We start from the raw sequence: 23,158 nt of genomic DNA on the forward strand, positions 1-23,158 counted from the left end.
ATGTGATATAACACATTAATAAAAGAAAGAACAAGAATCATATGATAGTCTCCATAGATGCTGAAAAAGCATTTGACAAAGTACAGCATCCCTTCCTGATCAAAACTCTTCAAAGTGTAGGGATAGAGGGCACATACCTCAATATCATCAAAGCCATCTATGAAAAACCCACCACAAATATCATTCTCAATGGAGAAAAACTGAAAGCTTTTCCGCTAAGGTCAGGAACACGGCAGGGATGTCCGTTATCACCACTGCTATTCAACATAGTACTAGAAGTCCTAGCCTCAGCAATCAGACAACAAAAGGAAATTAAAGGCATCCAAATCGGCAAAGAAGTCAAACTATCACTCTTTGCAGATGATATGATACTCTAGGTGGAAAACCCAAAAGACTCCACTCCAAAACTGCTAGAACTTGTACAGGAATTCAGTAAAGTGTCAGGATATAAAATCAATGCACAGAAATCAGTTTCATTTCTCTACACCAACAACAAGACAGAAGAAAGAGAAATTAAGGAGTCCATCCCATTTACAATTGCACCCAAAACTATAAGATACCTAGGAATAAACCTAACCAAAGAGACTAAGAATCTATACTCAGAAAACTATAAAGTACTCATGAAAGAAATTGAGGAAGACACAAAGAAATGGAAAAATGTTCCATGCTCCTGGATTGGAAGAATAAATATTGTGAAAATGTCTATGCTACCTAAAGCAATCTAACATTTAATGCAATTCCTATCAAAGTACCATCCATTTTTTTCAAAGAAATGGAACAAATAATCCTAAAATTTATATGGAACCAGAAAAGACCTCGAATAGCCAAAGGAATATTGAAAAAGAAAGCCAAAGTTGGTGGCATCACAATTCCGGACCTCAAGCTCTATTACAAAGCTGTCATCATCAAGACAGCATGGTACTGGCACAAAAACAGACACATAGATCAATGGAACAGAATAGAGAGCCCAGAAATGGACCCTCAACTCTATGGTCAACTCATCTTCGACAAAGCAGGAAAGAATGTCCAATGGAACAAAGACAGCCTCTTCAATAAATGGTTTTGGGAAAATTGGACAGCCACATGCAGAAAAATGAAATTGGATCATTTCCTTACACCACACACGAAAATAGACTCAAAATGGATGAAGGATCTCAATGTGAGAAAGGAATCCATCAAAATCCTCGAGGAGAACACAGGCAGCAACCTCTTCGACCTCAGCCGCAGCAACATCTTCCTAGGAACATCACCAAAGGCAAGGGAAGCAAGGGCAAAAATGAACTTTTGGGATTTTATCAAGATCAAAAGCTTTTGCACAGCAAAGGAAACAGTGAACAAAACCAAAAGACAACTGACAGAATGGGAGAAGATATTTGCAAATGACATATCAGATAAAGGGCTAGTGTCCAAAATCTATAAAGAACTTAGCAAACTCAACACCCAAAGAACAAATAATCCAATTAAGAAATGGGCAGAGGACATGAATAGACATTTCTGCAAAGGAGACATCCAGATGGCCAACAGACACATGAAAAAGTACTCCATATCACTCGGCATCAGGGAAATACAAATCAAAACCACAATGAGATATCACCTCACACCAGTCAGAATGGCTAAAATTAACAAGTCAGGAAATGGCAGATGCTGGCAAGGATGCGGAGAAAGGGGAACCCTCCTCCACTGTTGGTGGGAATGCAAGCTGGTGCAACCACTCTGGAAAACAGCATGGAGGTTCCTCAAAATGTTGAAAATAGAACTACCCTATGACCCAGCAATTGCACTGCTGGGTATTTACCCTAAAGATTCAAACGTAGTGATCCGAAGGGGCACGTGCACCCGAATGTTTATAGCAGCAATGTCTACAATAGCCAAACTATGGAAAGAACCTAGATGTCCATCAACAGACGAATGGATAAAGAAGAAGTGGTATATATACTCAATGGAATACTATGCAGCCATCAAAAGAAATGAAATCTTGCCATTTGCGACGACGTGGATGGAACTAGAGGGTATCATGCTTAGCGAAATAAGTCAATCGGAGCAAGACAACTATCATATGATCTCCCTGATAGGAGGGAGAGGAGATGCAACATGGGGGGTTAAGGGGGTAGGAGAAGAATAAATGAAACAAGATGGTATTGGGAGGGAGACAAACCATAAGTGACTCTTAATCTCACAAAACAAACTGAGGGTTGATGGGGGGAGGGGTTTGGGAGAGGGAGTGTGGGGTTATGGATATTGGGGAGGGTATGTGCTATGGTGAGTGCTGTGAAGTGTGTAAACCTGGCTATTCGCAGACCTATACCCCTGGGGATAAAAATATATGTTTATAAAAAATAAAATTTAAAAAAGTAGGAACTTGATTATAAGTCTGAAGTTTCTTAAAAGTCTGGACTGGAAAGAAGACTTTAGAGCCTTCAGCATGTAGATTGTTTTTTAAAGCAATGGTACTGGTGGAGAATTCATCCAAAGTGAGTATAGATAGAGAAGAAATTCTGGGACCACACCTGGGACATTTCAAAGTTAAGAAGTTGCAAACTGGAGAGGAATTAGCCAAAGAAACTGAAAATATAAACCAGAAAATTAAGATTACTGAGAGGTGTTCAGAAGTCAAGTGAAGTGCTTCATAGAAGATGAAGTAGTCAATGTAATGCCTAAAATGGGTACCCCAAATAAGACCAGGAATAAGAAATAATGACTCATGTTGCTAATGGATGTGGTTGGTATTAGGAAAAAAGTTCCAGTGGAGATATGAGGTAAAAATCTTTTTGAAGTGAGTTAAAAAACCAGTAAGAATGAAAAACTCAAGAAGATTTTAGGTGATGAAGAGGAGAATAGGAAGACAACTAGAGGCAAAATGTGCTTTCAGTTTATTCTGTGTGGGAAATGGACAACTTATACCAATGGAATAAAAGCAAGCATATCTTCCCAAGTGAGTAAAAACCCAACACAAATTGGCTATATTCCAGATTCATGTAATGAATGTAAGAGGCTTTCTACTATTAAATATATCTTCCATAGAAAAGTGAGTATATATATATTTACATTTGTATATACATATATTTGTATCCATGTATGTATGCATGTGTACAGAGAGACACACAGAAAGAGAGGAGAATGAATTTACATTTTAGTGTGAAAAGAAACATTTACCTACTACCCAACTTTAGATACAAAACATAGGCAGAATTTAATATATCCCAAGTATGCCCCTCACTGATTACATCTCTCTCCTCTCTCCTACTACTTTGAGATTTGTATTAGTCATCTTGTTGCTTTTTTTAAAAAAAGATTTTATTTATCTGTCAGAGAGAGAAAGAGTGCACAATCAGGGAGAGTACAAGGCAGAGGGAGAAGTAGACTCCTGGTGGAGCAGGGAGCAGGATGTGGGGCTAGATGCCAGGACCCCGGGACCATGACCTAAGCTGAAGGCAGGCTTTTTTTTTTTTTAAGATTTTATTTATTTGACAGAGAAATCTCAAGCAGGCAGAGAGGAGGCAGAGAGAGAGAGAGAGGGGAAGCAGGCTCCCCGCTGAGCAGAGAGCCTGATGCAGGGCTTGATCTCAGGACCCCGAGATCATGACCTGAGCTGAAGGCAGAGGCTTTAACCCACTGAGCCACCCAGGTGCCCCATGAAGGCAGGCGTTTAACCAACTGAGCCACACAGGTGCCCCTACATTGCTTTTTAGAAGTAGTTTCATCATATAAATTTTAAGGTTCATTTATTTATTCGAGAGAGAAAGAGACAGAGGGAGAGAAAGAGAGCAGCATGAGTGGAGAGGGGCCTAGGGAGAGGGAGAAGGAGAGAAGCAAACTCTCCATTTAAGGCAGAGCCCTGAGATCATGACCTGAACTGAAATCAAGAGTCAGAGGCTTAACCAACTCAGCCACCTGGGTACCATTCATCACATATTAATAGATCGTTTACTTCAGTTCATCATAATAATTTTTATGTAAGTGGAAACACACCCTTTAAATATCTTTATGACTTACTTTTTTTCAATAGACATTGTATTTTTGAGATTCATCTATTTTAGGTAGCTACACCCATTCAGTTTTACTGGTGTATAGTGTAGTATTTATTATGATATATGAATATACTAAAATTGATTTATCTGCTTTATCACTAATGGACAATTCTTAATTGCTTCTAACACTTTGCTTTTCAGAAAAATGCTCCAAAAAAGTGCACAGTTCCTGGTACACATGCATTACTTTCTCTAGGATATATATTCAGGAATCAAATTTATGGGTTATAGGATTCACCCATCTTCAATTGTGTTTGGTAATAACACACTGTTTTTCAAAACAGTTGTACTAATTTATACCCCCTGTGATAGTATATGATGATTCTCATCACTTCAAAACCTTATCAACACTTGGAATTCTCAGACTTCAATTTTTATTCATTTTGTGGTTATAAAATGTTCAACTTACTTTAATTTGCAAACCACTGGTTAATAATGACGTTAAGCAGCTTTTCTTATGTTCATGTCCCATTTAGACTTTCTATTTTGTAATGCCTGCTTCTTTTCTTTTCTCATTTTTCTCTTGGGGTGTTTGTCTTGTGATAATGTCTGTCTTCTTCCATGTCTGTATCTATCCCATCATGAGCTATTCTCTCCCCACTAACTCCTAAGCACAGCAAGGTAGCAGGTTTTACAGAATCTTCCACTAGAAAGAATGGCAATGGAATGTTTTGGTTTGCTGTTTCATAATATTATTTGGGATGGTTCTCACCCCCCAGGAAGAGAGAAGCAAGGCATAAGCACTCATCTGCATTTATAGACTAGATAGGTTCTAAGTGCCATGTGCATTAACCAAGCAGGCTAAGTACAAGATTGCAGTCTTCTCTTGTCTTGTACTTCATCATTCTAAACATCATTCCCAATGCAGGACTGACAGGCACTCATGTCCAGCTTTGGTTCTATATCCCCAATCCATTAGCATTGGTTCGAGGTTAGCTTTTTGAATACAAGATCAATTCTAATATAGTTACATTGACTTCTCTGTCTATCACAGAGTAGATAGAAAGTTGAGAGGGATCAATAAATTCCAAACAACAAGTCAGAAAATACATAGCGTATATGAACCAGTTAGCATGCATGGATTTCTCTGTGTTAGTCATTGATTCAGATATAGGTAGCCCAGAACTAATGTGTTTGTATCCACATCTAAAAGCCAATAGGGAAATCAACTTCTCAAGCTATGTCTTTAGCTGAATAGAAAATAGGACATGACAAAACTCTTGGCTCTGTACTAAAAATATTATATTTTCTGGGTCTGTGTTATCACTTCAGACTTAGTAATGTCTTTTTCCCAGTCGTTCCTGTTGGACTAGTCTAGTTTGCCTTGTCCTGCAATAGGTATGCTTTTGTGCATATTTTGCAGTCTCCACAAATAGCAATCCTCTACTTTTCAACTCCATCATCATTATAAATGTCCTTTCCATCTTTTTTCTCCCTAAAAAGACCATCCTGTAACCAAAGCCCTTCCCAAAATTATCTTTTCTATTCTTCCAATAAGTCTTTAACCCCATTACTCTGAGGAGACCCTCAGATGCCAAAATCCTCCAGCACTTTTTCCCAATAGCACTAATTTAGAGTATTTTCATATCTTCCTAGCATGGTCCATTTTCTATCTGTGTTTGCTTCCCAACAAAATAATGACACCTGAAAATCTGGGACTGTGTTCAGGTTATGGACATATATTTGGCCCATGTAGCACATTGCCTGCACTTAGGTAGCTACCTAATTAAAACTGATTCATTACTATAGCTATGAGCTTGCACTCAAACCTCTTGCTAATGTCATGTTAAGCAAAGTTGACTAATCTCCTCTAAGACCCTGCTCTTCTTTGAGCCTGAAGCACTCAGTCTGGCAAATTCTATATTTCCCTCCTGTTCTTCTGTTAGCCAACCTAACTATAGTTTAATCTCTTAGCATGAGTACCTGCTATTAAACAAAGAAAAATCAAGCTAAAATAGCCAATGTAATCCTGGCCAAAATATGTGAATTCATGTGCTTCTTTTCCTTTTCCTTCTTGAGGTCTACAGAGACATTCTGGTATCTCAGAAATTAGCATCTTGTTCCTTAATTTTATCATAAAGATTTAAATTTTTCTAAAGATAAGACAATCCCATTCTTATAGAATCTTGAGCTATCTTTAGTCTGTTCACTTATGAAGTTATCAGTAATAGTAAAGCTAATACTAAATGTTTTTGTTAAAAAAAAACAACCTTATATAATCCTTACTATGCATTAAGTACAATTCTTAGTGCTTGATAGATATTAACTCATTTAACTTGTATAAAAATGTCATGAAATAGATACTTTTACTCCACTGAATATTCACCCTTAGCCATCCTATGTTGCATCTCCTTCTTTCTTCACCTGCTTCAGTCTCTTTGCCCTCTGGTTTGTCCTTAAAGCCAGTTAGTAAGAGATACCAGCAATATATGAGAGAGTAGGAGGAGAGAAAGTTCAATATTTTTACTCCATCAGCTTCCTTTATGCCAGGCTGCATTCTGACAATATATACATCTCTCTACCAAGCCCACACCTCCATAGCTGGCCCACTCCTACAGCAATAACTCTCCTAAGATTCCATTAGCCATTCTTTCCCTGGCCCCTTAAGACTTAGAAAGAGTAAGATTTTTCAATTGTTAGAATGTATTATTACCCCTTGTTAGGTTTCCTTAAGCCTGCTCATAACTTTATAAATATTCCTTTTATTAAACTCTGTTAAATTGTCAGTTTCGAGGGGTGCCTAGGTGGCTCAGTTGGTTAAGCCTCTGCCTTCAGCTCAGGTCATGATCTCAGGGTCCTGAGATTGAGCCCACATTGGGCTCCCTACTCAGGGAGTCTGCTTGTCCCTCTCCCTCTCCCTCTGTAAACCCCAGCCCCTGTCATGCTCCCTCTCTCTCAAATAAACAAAAATCTTTTTAAAAAATTGTTCTTCTTCAGCATCTATGTTACTGCCTGGACACCAAACTTTATAAGTAAGGAAACCGGGGCACTGTGATATTAAGTTATTTGCCCAAGATCATACAACTAGTGAATAACCTAGCCGGGATTCAAACCGGGGCTGTCGGGCTCTACAGTCTGTGCTCCTATGACTACTTTATTATATGATCTCTGGGAGAACAAATTCAGCCAGATGACTATTTTTTGACACTAATTACGCTTTCAATTTCTTTCTATTGTCTGAAACCAAAAGCATGGGTTTCTTTTTTGCCAGGATCTAAATTTCATCAGATCAATTTCAGAAAGGGTGTGGGCAGAGTTAACCATGAAAAAGAAAGTATTGGGGCGCCTGGGTGGCTCAGTGGTTAAAGCCTCTGCCTTCGGCTCAGGTCATGATCCCAGGGTCCCGGGATGGAGCCTCACATCGGGCTCTCTGCTCATCAGGGAGCCTGCCTCCTCCTCCTCTCTCTCTCTGCCTGCCTCTCTGCCTACTTGTGATCTGTCAAATAAATAAAAATCTTAAAAAAAAAAAAAGAAAGAAAGAAAAAGAAAGTGTTGCTTTGGCCATAGTTTTCATATGGTCTTCTGGGTTCTACTGCTGTCTGTTTTGCATTTAAACAGTGAAGATAGACAGGCATGGATTTAAGATAAACTAAAAATAGTACACAATTAAAAACATGGGACAAGTGAGTAATAAAAAACTATGGTATAAAATCAAAATCCCAACTGGACAGTTTCAAGACTGATGCCAGTCCTTTACCCAAACTAAAACCAGTAGCGATATTGAATTTTATTCCCAAAAGTAATCTTGGAAAGGAAACTCCCATGAAGTCAATGTAGCTGATGGGAGACTCAACTCAAATCCTACAATAAGCCAGAAATTAACCATACATTTGATATTATTTTAATGTCACTGTGTATTAAATGCCTACTATACGTGAGGCACTTTATTGTGCCTACAAATTATTGTTTGCTTACTCCACATCTTTTATCTAAAGGGAGATATTATTAGTCCCATTTATCAGGTGGAGAATGGAGGGTCGGACTGATTGAATTATTTTCTCAGAATCAAAATATGAGTGGAAAACTAGGATTCAAACTCAAGTATGACTTTTAATGTTGCATATATGTTTTTTTCAACTGTACTCACAGGTGCAAAATTCTGCAATAATTCAAAATTCAATGTCCTTGGAAAGGTGAAAACCACCTTGAATTCTACTTAAGCTTATATGTAAGCTTATGTAATATGTAAGTTATTTTGGCTGACTTTTGAGATTATGCAGATATAAGAAAATAAGAAAACTTATTTGTTTTCTTTCTTAAGCTTCCCTGAAAGCAGACACAAGTGAGGTAAGAATAGAGTATGACTCCATGTATACAGTTAGGATTTTCACATCTGATAGCTGAAATCATTTAAAATTATTAGCTCTGTAAAACTCTGCCAATTGCAGAATATACCTGGCTATATGTAAGGCACAGATCTCTGAAATCTTCTATAATCCCCAAATATGGCAAACCATGTCCTTTTCCCGATAACTTCTAAGACCGTTTAAGAAGGAAACCTCAATTTTGGATAAAGCTCCTTTCCATTTTTCTCTTTCTTCCCCATCCTTGGCAATGTACTCAGCCGTAAATCAAGCATTTCATGTAAAAGCACACTTTAAAGAAATGTACAGCTGGGTAAATGTGAGCCATGAGTACGCACAGTAATGATTTCGTTTTGGGGGGACTCCAATAGGCAGCAGCACAAGATGTGGCATGTGGGTTTTTCCTCACTGCAGACAATTTTCTACCCAGAGGTAGAGAGGCTATAGACTTCTGCTGTTGTAGGAAGTACTGCTAACAGTGTTTACAAAAATGGTTGAGAAAACCCATGTCTGTCTGACAGCTTTTTACCACATTAATTATAAATGCATTTTCCCTGGGGTGGTATTATCTCTCGCCCAAGGAATTTTCCACTGTCCTGGAGCATTTGCTGAGGAGAATTGATTAGGAAGGCGGTTTCCCAGTAGATGGAGAGAAACTGCAAGTGCTTCTGTTTGTTGATGCTGTTGCCCTCGTAGCATAAGTACTGCAAGAATGTGAACAAGTACAGCCGAAAATTCAAGCAGAAGCTGCTATGATAGGATTGGCAATTCACGCCTGTGGAGTGGAACAGCCCCAGCTATGTGCGGTTTGAAAACATCTACCTGGGCAAAGCGATATTTGCTACTGGGAATTATAGACGCCAGCCATCTGTAGGGGTAGGATGAAGACACATGTTTTATTTGGGGTGGACTGGAATTATCTGGATTGGCCATACTGAACAGTTTTTCTCTGATTATGTTTGTATAGATTTCTTTTGCTGTTATGATCATGGCCTACAATTAAATTATAATTTTTATAAGAAATTATAAACAATGCTGAGTATATTTCCTGACAGTTTTTTAATGTGACCAAATTTTAAATTTCTTAATTTTTTAATGTGTTTATTTAACTTTTACAACATAACACTTGGTTGTGTTTGATTCTGAAGTAAAGCTATGGCATCTCAACCCACCCGTCTGTGTGACTTCATTTTGGAGTTGAATGCAAACATTTTGTTTGTAGGACTTTTTTTGTAACATCTGGCTCAGGATCTATATATAGGAAATATTGAATTAATTAGCTAATTAAAATAAACATACAGCTTAAGTTGACAGATTTACTTGGGAAAGTGAATAAGTAAATATATGAAGCAAAAGTTTTAACATTGCTCAAATTTTTTTTTTTAATATTTTATTTATTTATTTGACAGAGAGAGAGATCACAAGCACGGAGAGAGGCAGGCAGAGAGAGGGGGAAAGCAGGCTCCCCGCTGAGCAGGGAGCTGGATGTGGGCTCGATCCCAGGATCCTGAGACCATGACCTGACTGAAGGCAGAGGCTTAACCCACTGAGCCACCCAGGTGCCCCCATTGCTCAAATTTTTGAACCTCTGGTCCTATGACTATGAATGTCTCTTTAGGGAATACATTGAAATCATGCTGTTCATCACAGTAGCCATAAGCCACAGTGAATGCTTGCTATTTGGCTAGTCTGACTGAGATGTGCTATCATGTGTAAGTGAGTAAAATGCACCTTGGATTTCAAAGACAATTTTTAAGAAAGAATATAGGGTATCTCCTTAGAAACTTTAATTTGGTCATATGCGCAAATGAAATGTTTAAAGATATTGGATCAAATAAGTTATTAGATTTAGTGTTCCCTGTCTCTTTTTACCTTTTTAATGTGGGTATTAGGAAATGTGAAGTTATATGTATGGCTTGCCTTTGTGTTTTTTATTTTATTTCTTCTGGACAAATGTCCTTAAAAAAAAAAAGGAGGGTTACACGGCATATAAATATGTTTACGAGTACATGTTTCATGGCCCGTGATGTAGGCATTTCAATATACAACTGAAATATTTTTCAGGGAAAGAGTAGCTGTAAGCATTACAATGTAAACACATGATTCATGGTATGCAGGTGATTGTAATGGCAGTATGGAAAATACATGTGTCAGTGGGAAAGGGAGCAAAAGAATTGTGTGTAGAATACACAGAGAACTTCAGAAAAATATGTATTTGAACAGAAAAAGTAACTGGAAGATAATGTGAAAGATAATTTTTATATGGGAAGTAAAATTTTGGAAGAACTGTTTTTCTTCTTAAAACCCCCCTTATTGGTATTACAGTATTTTTTTCATAATTAAGACAACTAGAATAAAAAGGTGAAATTGGCATAGGAAGGGATTTTGGCTAGCTCTGTGTCTTGTAGGTGATGTCCTGTTAAAAGTGTTAAAGCATCTTACAAACCTGGGTAGCCAGTCATCACTGCCAGAGAGAAATCGATGTTTCTGTTGTGGGAATGTAGTTAACATATGGTTCACCCTTGGACCTTATGATGGGATTGCTAAAGCCTGCACCACACCACCAAAATAGAAGAAATCTCTCTTTCTTTCTTTCTCTCTCTTTCTCAAACTCCCTCTTTTTTTTTTTTTTTAAAGATTTTATTTATTTATTTGACAGAGAGAGATCACAAGTAGACGGAGAGGCAGGCAGAGAGAGAGAGAGAGGGAAGCAGGCTCCCTGCTGAGCAGAGAGCCCAATGCGGGACTTGATCCCAGGACTCTGAGATCATGACCTGAGCCAAAGGCAGGGGCTTAACCCACTGAGCCACCCAGGCACCCATCTCAAACTCCCTCTTAAAGACCTATTCAATTGAACCACCAGCTCTGTCTGCTCATCAACTCTATTACCACCCCCCATAGTGATGCCCCTATTGTCCCACAATCTCAGTGTATCATATTTTTATTGCTTGGCAGTAGCTTCCCTCCTCTCATCATAGGGATTGCACAAGAGAGCTTCCCTAAACTACTTCTCTTACAATGTCTTGCCCCTATTGTTTAGGAAAAATAATGAAAACCTAAATAAACAACTGCTTTCTTACCTATAGATTACAGATCAGTTGCCATTATATGGTTGTTTCTTCAAGATCAGCACTTGTATCTTCTCTCACCATTACTACTCATAGGTTCTAATCTTCAGTTTACCTGGTTTAATTCCACTAGTCTAAATAATTTCTGGTCTCCATCAATTAACACAGTATCCATCTTTGAAGGCCTAGCTCAACTACCACCTTTCATGAAAGTATTTCATCTATTACATGCCATTTATTTGGTCAGAGGTATAAAAATGAGACACCTGACTTTAACGAACATTTGATGCTATATCTGTATCACAGAATCTAGTCAGTCCTCAAGCTAGACACAGGAGATCAAAATTTCCCTCTGCCTTCTCCTTTGTCCCTTTATCAAACCACCATTTTCTGCTGGGTTTGGTTTCTAAGTAGCCCTCCATTTCCTCTCTTCATCACTCCACTGTTTCTCTACTTTAGGCCCACCCTCTTTATCACGCCTGAATTTCCGGACCTCCTAAGAAAACTCACCCGTCCTGATCCTCTTGTAACCCTAAACCACTCTCCACAGAACCATTGAAGAATTAATCCTAAAACACAAATGTGATGATTGATTCCCTTCCTTGAGGTCTTTTCCTTACCGTAAATCACTTTTGGGATAACATTTATAGTGTTTGTATATACAGACTCTCTATTGCTAGACTTATCTATCTAGCAACATCTTTCAGAACTTACTATTATATAGTTTATAGTCCAGCACCACCAATCTGTTTGTTGCTAAACACATCATGTGGTTTTAGGCTTTGTCTCTTTTCTCCTGATCTTCTCTCTGTTCCTTTGACCCTTCCTGTCCCCACTGCATATAAGCAAATTGAACATAGCTTATTCCTCCTATTTTTCGAAGTTAAAATGAGCATTTTTTTTTTCTAGAAAATAATTAGAAAATCAGTTTTGTTTGATATGGACATCTGGTTTCACTGCATTTCCTCTATTCTCTCCATTCCCGTGGTGCTTTCAACATACAGCTATTCATTCATTTCCATGATGTTTCAAAAATATTTGTGTTTGTCCCCCTTAGCAGATAGTATACACCTGAAAGCAGAGAATATGTTTGATCTGGGTTTTTTTTTTTTTTTCTCCCCACCAGCTCCTAATACATGGTGGGCAGTCAATACTAGTTTGTCACATGAACTAGCAAAAAAAGAGCACCTTAGTTCATTGTACATGAACAAGTCAAAATGACAAGTTTAGCTCCATTTTAGTTAAGGTCAGTGATCAAATGAATATTTTAAAAATTTAATCTAAAACCTCTTTTCTGGCCTAGCCAAAATACTAATGTTAAGTGAACAATTCTCTTGGCTTCTTTGGCAGGTTGGTTTCCACATAACAAAAGATCTTGACACAGACTACCTAGAGAGACAGAGAGGAAAGGAGTGTGCAGACAGACGTCACCTTGAACTTACTGGGTATGTTTCAAGTTTATAAGATCAGTCAGTTACAGCTTGCAAAGGTGAATCCAGGTCCAGGTAAATGTTAGTATTAGATATTTGAGTTTTGCAAGAAAAACATTTTCCATTGGGTTGCTCCTTTTAAATACCATGACCAGAAGTGTCCACAGGGAAATCAAAGAAATGTGTTTGCCTTTACTTCTCCTTGTTATATGTGCTATCTATTCCAGGATTGTGACACTATACTGCTTTTGTTTGGTGAGTATGGATTTCCTATGGGACCCTGAGGTATCTTTTGAACTACCAGAAAAAAAAAAAAATTGTCATCTTATACAACTGAATAGATAAGAATTTGTGATAAATTATAAAATGCATACTAAGGGATTTTTAAAATCTGGCTACATTTGCATATATTTTTCCTCTTATACAATTTAATAGGAACTAGAAATAAATGTTTCTACAAAACAAGTAAATGATGCATTAAGACTCAGTTCTAAAAAAAAAAAAAGTTAAAAAAAAAAAAAGAAGACCCAGTTCCAAGTGATGGAAAGGTATTAAAAAAAAAAAACAAAAAACAAAAAACAAAAAACTAACATCAAAATATGTCTTGTCAAATAAAATGTTTAACTATAATTTTAAAATTTACATTAAATAGCAGGTTTTGATAGCTTGATAATTTCTTTTGTAATTCTCTACCCCCAGGGAACAAGACTACTCTTAGTTTTTCCAAATGAGAGAGAAAGTGAAAATTTTATTGTGAATGTTTCTAGACTATAACGTTCATTTTTAAAAGAAGTATCTTTTGAAGATTCTGACCTTAAACTTTGAAAGTGAGCTTCCTACAAATATTTTTCATCTCACATTGCTCTTAATGAGCTTTATCACTGATTTGTTAGCAAACATCTTCTAAATGTCTATAGTTATCAAGCTAATGTGCTAGAATGTGAGAACTCCAAGGAGACATGAAAATTCAAAGACTCTTCTAAGATGATTGAGATAAGATCCCACTGCACACAATCAGTGAAATCACATAATCAATTTGGGAGACTTGTTTAAGGCCATACATCCTACCCAGATGTCAATGAACAAAGCACAATTTCTCCATTAATCAAATATGTATCTGGAGTACAAGATGCCACATATAGCCACAAGTCCATATTTCCCATGGAAATGTTTGAAAATTGTAGATGCTACAGTGAGGAGTGAGAACATACTAAAGAATTTTAATATGTTAAAGTCTCTCCTTGCCAAGCCTAGCAGGTAGGACTCATGCGCTACGTGCAGAGCTTGGATCAGGTATATAAGGGACTATCTCCATAGCCCCTGCTTTTCCACAGATGGCCCATTTCAGAGTAAAGAGCAAAGGCCCCTTTTCTGGCCACTAGCCACTCTCTACCCTAAAGCTGTTAGGTGGCACTAACTGAGGCTTTACATAGCAGCTGATGGCCAAATAATCCAAGTGTAATTAAAAGTCATGTTCAGGGGGCGCCTGGGTGGCTCAGTGGGTTAAGCCGCTGCCTTCGGCTCAGGTCATGATCTCAGGGTCCTGGAATCGAGTCCCACATCGGGCTCTCTGCTCAGCAGGGAGCCTGCTTCACTTCCTCTCTCTCTGCCTGCCTCTCTACCTACTTGTGATCTCTGTCAAATAAATAAATAAAATCTTAAAAAAAAAAAAAAAGTCATGTTCAGAAAACAAAAAGAAATCCCCACAGAGCAGGTTCCAGGAGGAAAGCTATTAGGCATCCACATGGGAGGCCAAACACAATGGATATGTGAGCCAAAAATGACTTGGGAAAGAAAAGGGACCTGGTGAAAGACGGAAGCATGAAGGAGGGAAGCTGGAAATTCTCCGGCTCCAAAAGCAGTGGCTGCTCATTGCTGATTAGCTTACTTGAAGGTGACAGGAAAGGAAAATAAGAAAAGTCCCTGCCTTGGAACTGAAACAAGAGAAATGCCCTAAGCTCATTAGCATCAGGGAGCCAAAAGGCTTTGTTCCCACACAACATTAGCAGAGAGAATTACAGAATAATGACCGTCTTCAGTAAACAGACTTAATGCCTGGATGTGGCTCAGGGGCCCCACGTCTTATTATTTTTCCTGTGGACAAAAGGGGACATTTGTATTGAAATCTCTGACGTCAACAAACAAGCTGGGCTAGACTTTCCCTAGGGGGCAGGAGGAACTTAGTGAAGCAATGAAAGATTATAAAGTGGTAAAACAGTTTTGACAGGCAAACCCTTTGGAGGAAAAAAAAAAAAGAAATCTTCCTTCATCAAGGCAAGTTTCTATGATTTAGGTTAGAAAAGAAACATATCAAATGTGTGCTTTAGGAAAATTGTACTACTTGAGTCTCCTTGTTGGGAAGGTTTGAAACTAGATACCGAAACCTGTTTTAGTTGATACATTTTTTTTTTTTCTGGATTATCTCAATTTGGCAGAAGATATGTCCCTTAATGAAGTATTTATGCTATAGGAGGGGAGGGGTTTCCCTCTGTAAGGAAATTCATTTTCTAAAATTACTTTCAGACTATCTGATTTCTGCCCATTGAACAGTAAGAGGGCATTGTTTGGATACCCAGTCCTACAGAGCAGCAGCACACACAGCGCCTGGACTGTTTACTGAAGACTGCAGGACAGGAATATTTGGGTTCTTACAACTGCTGTTTTTTAATATGCAGAGAGCACTTAGTAACAACATACATATAATTTTTTTTTGTCTAATCCTATTTCAATACCAAAAGTTGGATAAACTGGCACCATATATGGAACATGCATTTGGCTTAAAATATAGACTATGTGGCATTCATGACATTCGGTTTGGGGGAAAGTGCTCTGGAGGATCTCATAATCACGCTTCCCTCCAGAGCAGCTAAAAGTGCGGCTTACTGAGAGGCTTCTGCAGTTACCAACCAGGAGGGAGGAGTCATTCGTAGTAACATACCATGTGCAGGAAAAACAAATGGCATTAACTGTAAACTGGAAGTCACAAGCACAGAGGTTTTTGGTTCCAGGCAGTGATGTGTGACTCAGTGGTTTCTCACATAGGCAACTGTACCATGAACGGCTGCAAGTTTATTCGGGTTAAACAATACTTAAAAGTCAAAGAATCTCTTAGGGAGAGCATATATTTTGGGACGAATGTAGAGATTTTCCTTTTTTTTTTTTCAAAAACATACTGAATGGGAACCACAGGTTTCTCTGGTGCAGGCAACTAGCTCCTCATTTTTGCCTGCCAGATGAACACAAATGTTTTCATGGGAGGTAGTAAAGTGCAGCAGCTAGGACTGATGATTATGAAGTGAAATAAATCTAGAACACAATCCTAGTTCTGCCTGTACACTACCTAATTTTTCTGAACTTCATTTTCTTCATGTATGAAATGGAGATAACAATAGAACCTATGTCAAGGGTTTTCATAAGTATTAAGCAATGTTTGTTCCTTGATTAGCACAGCATCTGGCATAGGATAACCATTCAAAAATCATACAATAAAATAAAACTAATTAAATAGACTCCATAAATCATGGCTGACTTTCTATTAGTAACCACATTGGAGATTCACAGTGACTGAGAGCAAGGAAAAGGTTTCTTTGACAAGGAAAATTCCATGAATATAAAGTCTTATTACTCCATGAGGAATAGGTCGTAGCAGCTGCTATTATTATAAGGATACCCAAGAACTCAACAGAGAAGAACTCTCATATCTTCGACTTTGTCTCCCTAGGTTTTTCAAGGTGGTAAATGACAGTTCCATGTCACCTTCCTTGTCTTTCCTTCCTTTGTTTTATAAAGTTGCTTTGTTTTATATAGTGTGCCTCTTATATGATTATTTGGATGAGACCCAGCCTCACCTATATGTAAATTTTAAGTAATTTATTTTGTCAAATCTCAAGGTCAAATTTGAATTATTAAAGTGTGAGATAAAGGAACAAAACAAAACAGCATGAAAAGCTTCTTCTTCATTCATTTGACAAGGGCAGACTTTGGAATTTGGAAGGAGACAAAGGGAATTATGGGGATGTGATAGCTCATATATGCTGAAGAAGGCCCTTATCTCTCAGTTAAGAAAGAGGGGCTCTTCCTGACTTCCTCTGGCAGCCTGTGGAATACCATATGACATTTCTTCCTACCAAATAGATTCTTCTGAATCAGGCCAAGATACTCCAGAGGGCCACATATTTTTAGGAAAGACAGTAACTTGTGTATAAAACACATAGGACTTTGATGTTTTGATGAAAAAAAAAAGTTACTCTTATTCATTGCTTTCTAGAGTCACATAATTTGATTTAAAGAAATCTTGGCTTATTGCCATGCAAACTGTTATCTTTACCAGCCCCAGACCTTGAAAATCACTACTTAAAAAAATTTTCAAGAAATTATAGTAAAATGTGACTATTACTATTGCACAGAAATCATTTGGCTTACCAGGGGAATTCTTTTTTTTTTTTTTTAAGATTTTATTTATTTATTTGACAGACAGAGATCACAAATAGGTAGAGAGGCAGGCAGAGAGAGAGGAAGGGAAGCAGGCTCCCTGCTGAGCAGAGAGCCCCAATGCGGGACTCGATCCCAGGACCCTGAGATCATGACCTGAGCCGAAGGCAGCGGCTTAACCCACTGAGCCACCCAGGTGCCCCTGGGGGAATTCTTAAAACACTTGAATGAACTTCATTTTTCTTTTTTTCTTTCTCTCTCTTTCTTTTTGGTGAGAGAGGAAAAAAAAAATCCCTCGAAAGGCAATTTGGGAAGAATTTCTTTATTTATTGACTCACTTGCTGCATGTATCTGACCTTATCAATAAAGCAAAATTTTCAATATATAACCTAGAAATCATTGTCCTGACTCCCGCTGGTGTAGGGGTGTGGAAAGTGAAATCCAAAACAAACCTGTAGCCTTTCTTGATTAAATTAAGTTTCCACTCTGGAAGAAAAGATTGTACTGTTATAAAACTTCATATATTTGAAGAAGAACTTCCATTGACTATAGCCAAAAGGAGAGATGTGTGTGTGTGTGTGTGTGTGTGTGTGTGTGTGTGTGTGTCTGCTTTTTAGTAATTGGAAGTCAGTTATACCTTCAAAGAAACTACAGAATTTCTTTTGGAGGTTGGTTCTGTTCAATAATTTCAAAAGTTAGGTAGATTCAGAGAGGTAATAAATTCATAACCTGTCTCATGCTCACTTAGATAATATCAATGATGTAGGCTTTTCATAAGATTGCCCAATTGACTTGAGGACAAAGAAAAGAAAATACTGGGACATTGATTCAACCTGAAGGATTTTAAAGAATTCTCCTATTTCTTGAAGAGAGCCTGCTTTCATCTGCAATGTGAGCCATGGGAACTCTGATACTCTCTGCTCATCCTTACCTTTGTAAGTCAAGAGATTTCAGCACTTGTTGCATTCAAAACAAAAAGAATCAGTTGAATGTCAAAGTTGGCATCTCACTGGAATTTACTTCTCAGTAATAAAATGTTTTATATTCTGTTTATTTTGTATGGTTTGGTCTTATTTGCCCTTTTCCAGAAAGAAGGTATTTATTTTTGCATGAAAAACAAGAGGTATATTTATGAAGACTTTTACAGTCAATGCATGTGAAGGAAATACATTTACAATGCAAAAATAAGTTGTGTGGCAAAAAGTGCATGCATGTATTTGTATGCATTTTTCTGTGAAGGAGTTCCATAGATTTTATCAAATTCTCAAGAAGTCTTGAGAGTAAAAAAAAAATGACCAACCGATCTGTACAGAAACTGTTCTAAATGATTAATAGAACAAATGAGTAAATAAGTACAAGAAGTTTAGGGTTTGAAGGATATTAAGTTGAGTTGTAATTTGTCTTTTATATACTCATATTAGGGCACCTAAGTGGTTCAGTTGGTTAAATGTTTACCTTCGGCTCAGGTCATGATCCCAGGGTCTTGAGATCAAGAGCAGCATCCCCTGCATCCCTACTTCTCCCTTGCCCCTCCCCCTTGCTCCTGCTCTCCCTTTCTCTCTCTCAAATAAATAATAAATAAATAAATAAATCTTAATAAATAAATACTCATATTAATAGAAGAAGGAGGGAGTGAAGAGGTTATATTTTCTGAAGTTGGGAAAAGTTAATGGTTGTGACCGTATGTATTGAAGAGCCCAAACAGTCAATGAATTTCCTACAAAGGAAAATACACCCAGGACACATTTTACGCATTTTACACCCAGGACACATTTGAATTTGCAAATAGATCCTTCATTAATCAGAGACACAGAATCATGGAGATAACTTATTAAAATGCAGATTCAGATTCCAAAAATCTTGGTGGAGCCTCAGATTCTGGATTTCTAACAAGCTCCCAGATGAAAACTATTGCTGCTGCTTTGTCACATGTTGAATAACCAGGCCTAAGGCTAACAAATGCTGTAGTGAGCAAAGAAAAGTTTGCATGGTGTTTTACATGACTTTACAATTTATCTTGCAAAGATAAATTGACTCTTCCTTGTTACTTACAACCTCACGCAAGCATCAGTGTCTTTGTGTTATTGCCATGATCTCGTGACTATTCTTTCTGCCTCCTATTTGTCCTCCTTCTCCAAATTATCAATATCGTTATTATTGTTATTGTTATTTCTATTATTCATGCTGTCTGCTAGGTAGCCTTTTATTTATTTTTTTAAAGATGCATTGTTCATTTACTTTAGAGCTAGAGAGAGTGCATGAGCAGAGGGGAGGAGGAGAGAGAAAATCTCAAGCAGACTACCTACTGAGTGGGGAGCGGATAAGGGGCTTGATCTCATACCCTGAGATCATGACCTGAGCTAAAATCAAGAGTCTGATTTGTAATCAATGAAACCATTACCCAGGCATCCCAAGCCAGCTAGTCTTTTAAACACTTTGTAAGAATTGACTCATGAATCCACCCTGTTGCCACATAAGTCATCTTCCAAAATATCATTCTTATCATATTGCTCTCATGCTCTAGAACTTCCATCAGCTCCAACAGTATTCTCAGAATAGATTTAGATCATTTTCTCCTGGACGCTCCCATTAACCATCATTGTTCCAGGGTCAGAACTTCCCATGTGAGACAAATCTCAACTTTGCACTGTTCTGTAATGTAAATATAAATTCTAACCTACCATTAGTTAACTAGTTAAGAGGGTCACCTTTTGATAATCTGTTAATTATACTGTTGAATGTTTTTCATCTTTTCCCTTGACATGCAAGGCTTTTGTAATTTTGATAACCTTCTGTGGGTAAGAAAGTACCAAACATTAATATGTCTAGATTATTCAATGTTTAAGAGTAGATATTAATAATAAAAAGATTCCAATAACTTTCAAGGGGAAAAAAAAAGTGGAGGATCTATTAGGACCGAGGTTAAATTGGCAGGTGCAGCTTAATTTTTCCTATATATATCCTGATAATACATTCATCCAGTGTCTTTGTTAATTGATGTAGATGGCTATGATATTAGGTCAGGAATATCCTAAAATTATAAAGGGGTGCAGTTTTCATAAACTGTAGAATTCTTGGGAAAGAGTACACATTTTCACAAGTTGTCATATCAGCACTATTTAAGATAGCAAAATGTGGAGACAACCCAAACATCCATCAGCTGATAAATGGATAAACAAAACTGGTATATCCATTCAGTGGAATATTATTCATGTCTAAAAGAGAATGCAGTACTGATATATACAATAACATAGATGAAACTTGAAAACATGTTAAAGGAAAAAACAGACACAAAAATGTCACATATTGTCTGATAGCATTTATATGAAATTTTCAGAATAGGCAAATCCATAGAGAGAGAAAGCAGATTAGTGGTTGCCATGAGCTGAGGAAAGGGGATATTGGGAAGGGAAGTTTCCTTTTGAGGTGATGAAATATTTTGAACTAGACAGAAATGATAGTTCTATAACACTGTAATATAATAAATGCCACTGAATTATATATCTTAAAATCATTAAAATGATGATTTCTATTGTGCAAATTTTACTTAAGTTATTAAAAAAATACATCTTTGAAGGAAGTATGACATATTATATTGTCTATTTCTTACCAGATTCATTGGTCTCATGTGGATACTAAAAACTTCAACAATTGTCAGCAGATTGTCCTTCTCTTTAAAGTTACCACTAGGATCTCAAATGGCCAAAAAGACTACAGGGAAGCCCATGACATAGATTCCTCCATGCTAACTTAACCAATTCAAACCAATTTACCTAGAATTCTCGGCCTTTCTTAATATGATTTATCATGACTTGACATTAATTACCATAACTTTCCAAATTTAACCTCTGCTTCATACAGATAAATCACATGAGAATTCCATGAATGCGTGAACATAATTGTCACCTCCATATCTTTCTTGATATCATTAACCTCAGCCTAAATACTCCAGCCTCTCCACTAGACACATCCTATCCATTCTCTAAGTCCTAAAGTTGCATCAGGATTTATGGCCATCACTTCTGAAAGATGTGAGTTCTCAACCTGTGAGTTATATCTAACCCTCAAAGATCCATCATGTGTTGTTTGTGATGCCTTTTCTTCTCAGCAAGCTTCATGAGAATTGAGACCATCTCTGTTACTATGACTTAGATAAGACTATATGTAGCCCACTGATCTAAAAATAATTTAGTCATTTGTTTCAAGAAAGCTTTGCCCAGAAAAGATAAGCTATAACCTTATAAGCCATTTCACAACTTGCTTCAGGAACTTCCCACAGATAAGTTTGTAAGAGACACTTAGGAAACAACTTACTTATTAACCACAGTTTACTTATCAAGACTCACTTTAAGACTTTCACTCTGCTGTATCTGCCATTCTAACCAATTACATTACAAATTGTACCCAATCCCAATCAATTCCCAACTTTTAAGATCTACCTAAAACCACTTAAGCTCAGACCCCAAAACCCTATAAATACTCGAATTCTGGTTTCCTCAGTTTAGGCATTGCTAAGATTCTGTCAAGATGATGTTCTCCCTTAATGCAGTAAATCCTAATAAAGGTTTGGTTTTGCTTAATTAGCAGCTCTCTGGTGATAATCTGGGGGAGTTCATCATCCTAAAATATCAGTCAGTCTTCGTTATACTAATTTTATCCATAAGCCATGATGAATACAGAGGGAAACACTTCCTAGTAGAAGAAGAGCAGGAAGGAAGGGCTTACATGAGAAGAAAAGGAAGGAAGGAAGGAAGGACGGAAGGGAGGAAGGAAGGAAGGAAAAAGAGAGAGAGGGAGGAAGGGAAAGAGAGAAAAAGAAAGAAAAAAGAAACAAAGAAAAGAAAAGAAGAGAGAGAGAGGGAGGGAGGGAGGAAAGAAAGAAAGGAAGGGTCTTGCATGTCATTTCTTACAGAAGTCCCATGATGTGAGCCATCGTTATGGAAACAGCATGTGCTACTAAGAGCTAAGGTTTGGGAATGATTTAGCTGTGAGTGAGAGCTTCTCTTTTAATTATACACACAATTATTAGCCACATTTGGGGCATACAATTGCAAACAGAAAACTAGCTTTTCTGAAACTTAAAGTAATTCTTCTTAAATTGGAGCATAGCTCTCTATGGAAGTTAGGATCCACAGATGACCTCCCAAAGTTGTAAAGCAGAGTGTATTTTCTGTGGGTGTATCTATGAGGATTGGTGTGGTTGAACAATTAATGGTACCTAGAATTCTGTAGAGTGAGTTCACTTATCCATTAGAGTGCTTAGCACCGATCATTCCCAACAACATTCTTGTGTATCACTAATGATAACAACATAGATTATTGCTTGCATTATGACCTAAAAATTAAAGGAATAATGTTCATAAATAGGGAAATATCAATGACTGAAAAACTGCTGCATCTGGGGAACCAAAGGATGGAAGCCCTTAATCATGCTATCAGGAAAACTTTAAAAATATTACTAAAGAGCAAATTATAAAGGATGCCACATGACAGATTGACAGGTTGTGGGAGGAACCACTTTAGGTAATAGACTAAATCCTATGTGTGGTAAGCAGAAGAGTGAGTCTTTCTGAATGAATACAGCCTTAAGTTGCCATTGGCTTTCCCCTTGCTTACTTCACGTTAGGATTTCCAAACACTAAGACATTATAGATTTTCTGGAACCTCCTGTGCCTACTTTCTCCTTTTTCTAATTATTAAACATGTAGCCCAGAAATTCTCCCTGGAGGGGATTTTTAAAATCTGTCTTCTTTTGGGGGCTCAAAAGAGTGGGTGTTCTATCATCCTAGTACTTTGGAAAAATATTAAAAGTCTTCTTGTAGTACTTGATTGTAAGTTAAATAAAAAATTAATATATAATCAATAAAATTAAGTTGTGCAAATCTACTTTAAAGGGG

The sequence above is a fragment of the Lutra lutra genome, chromosome 9, assembly GCF_902655055.1.
Source record: "Lutra lutra chromosome 9, mLutLut1.2, whole genome shotgun sequence".
In the NCBI taxonomy this organism is placed as follows: domain Eukaryota; kingdom Metazoa; phylum Chordata; class Mammalia; order Carnivora; family Mustelidae; genus Lutra; species Lutra lutra.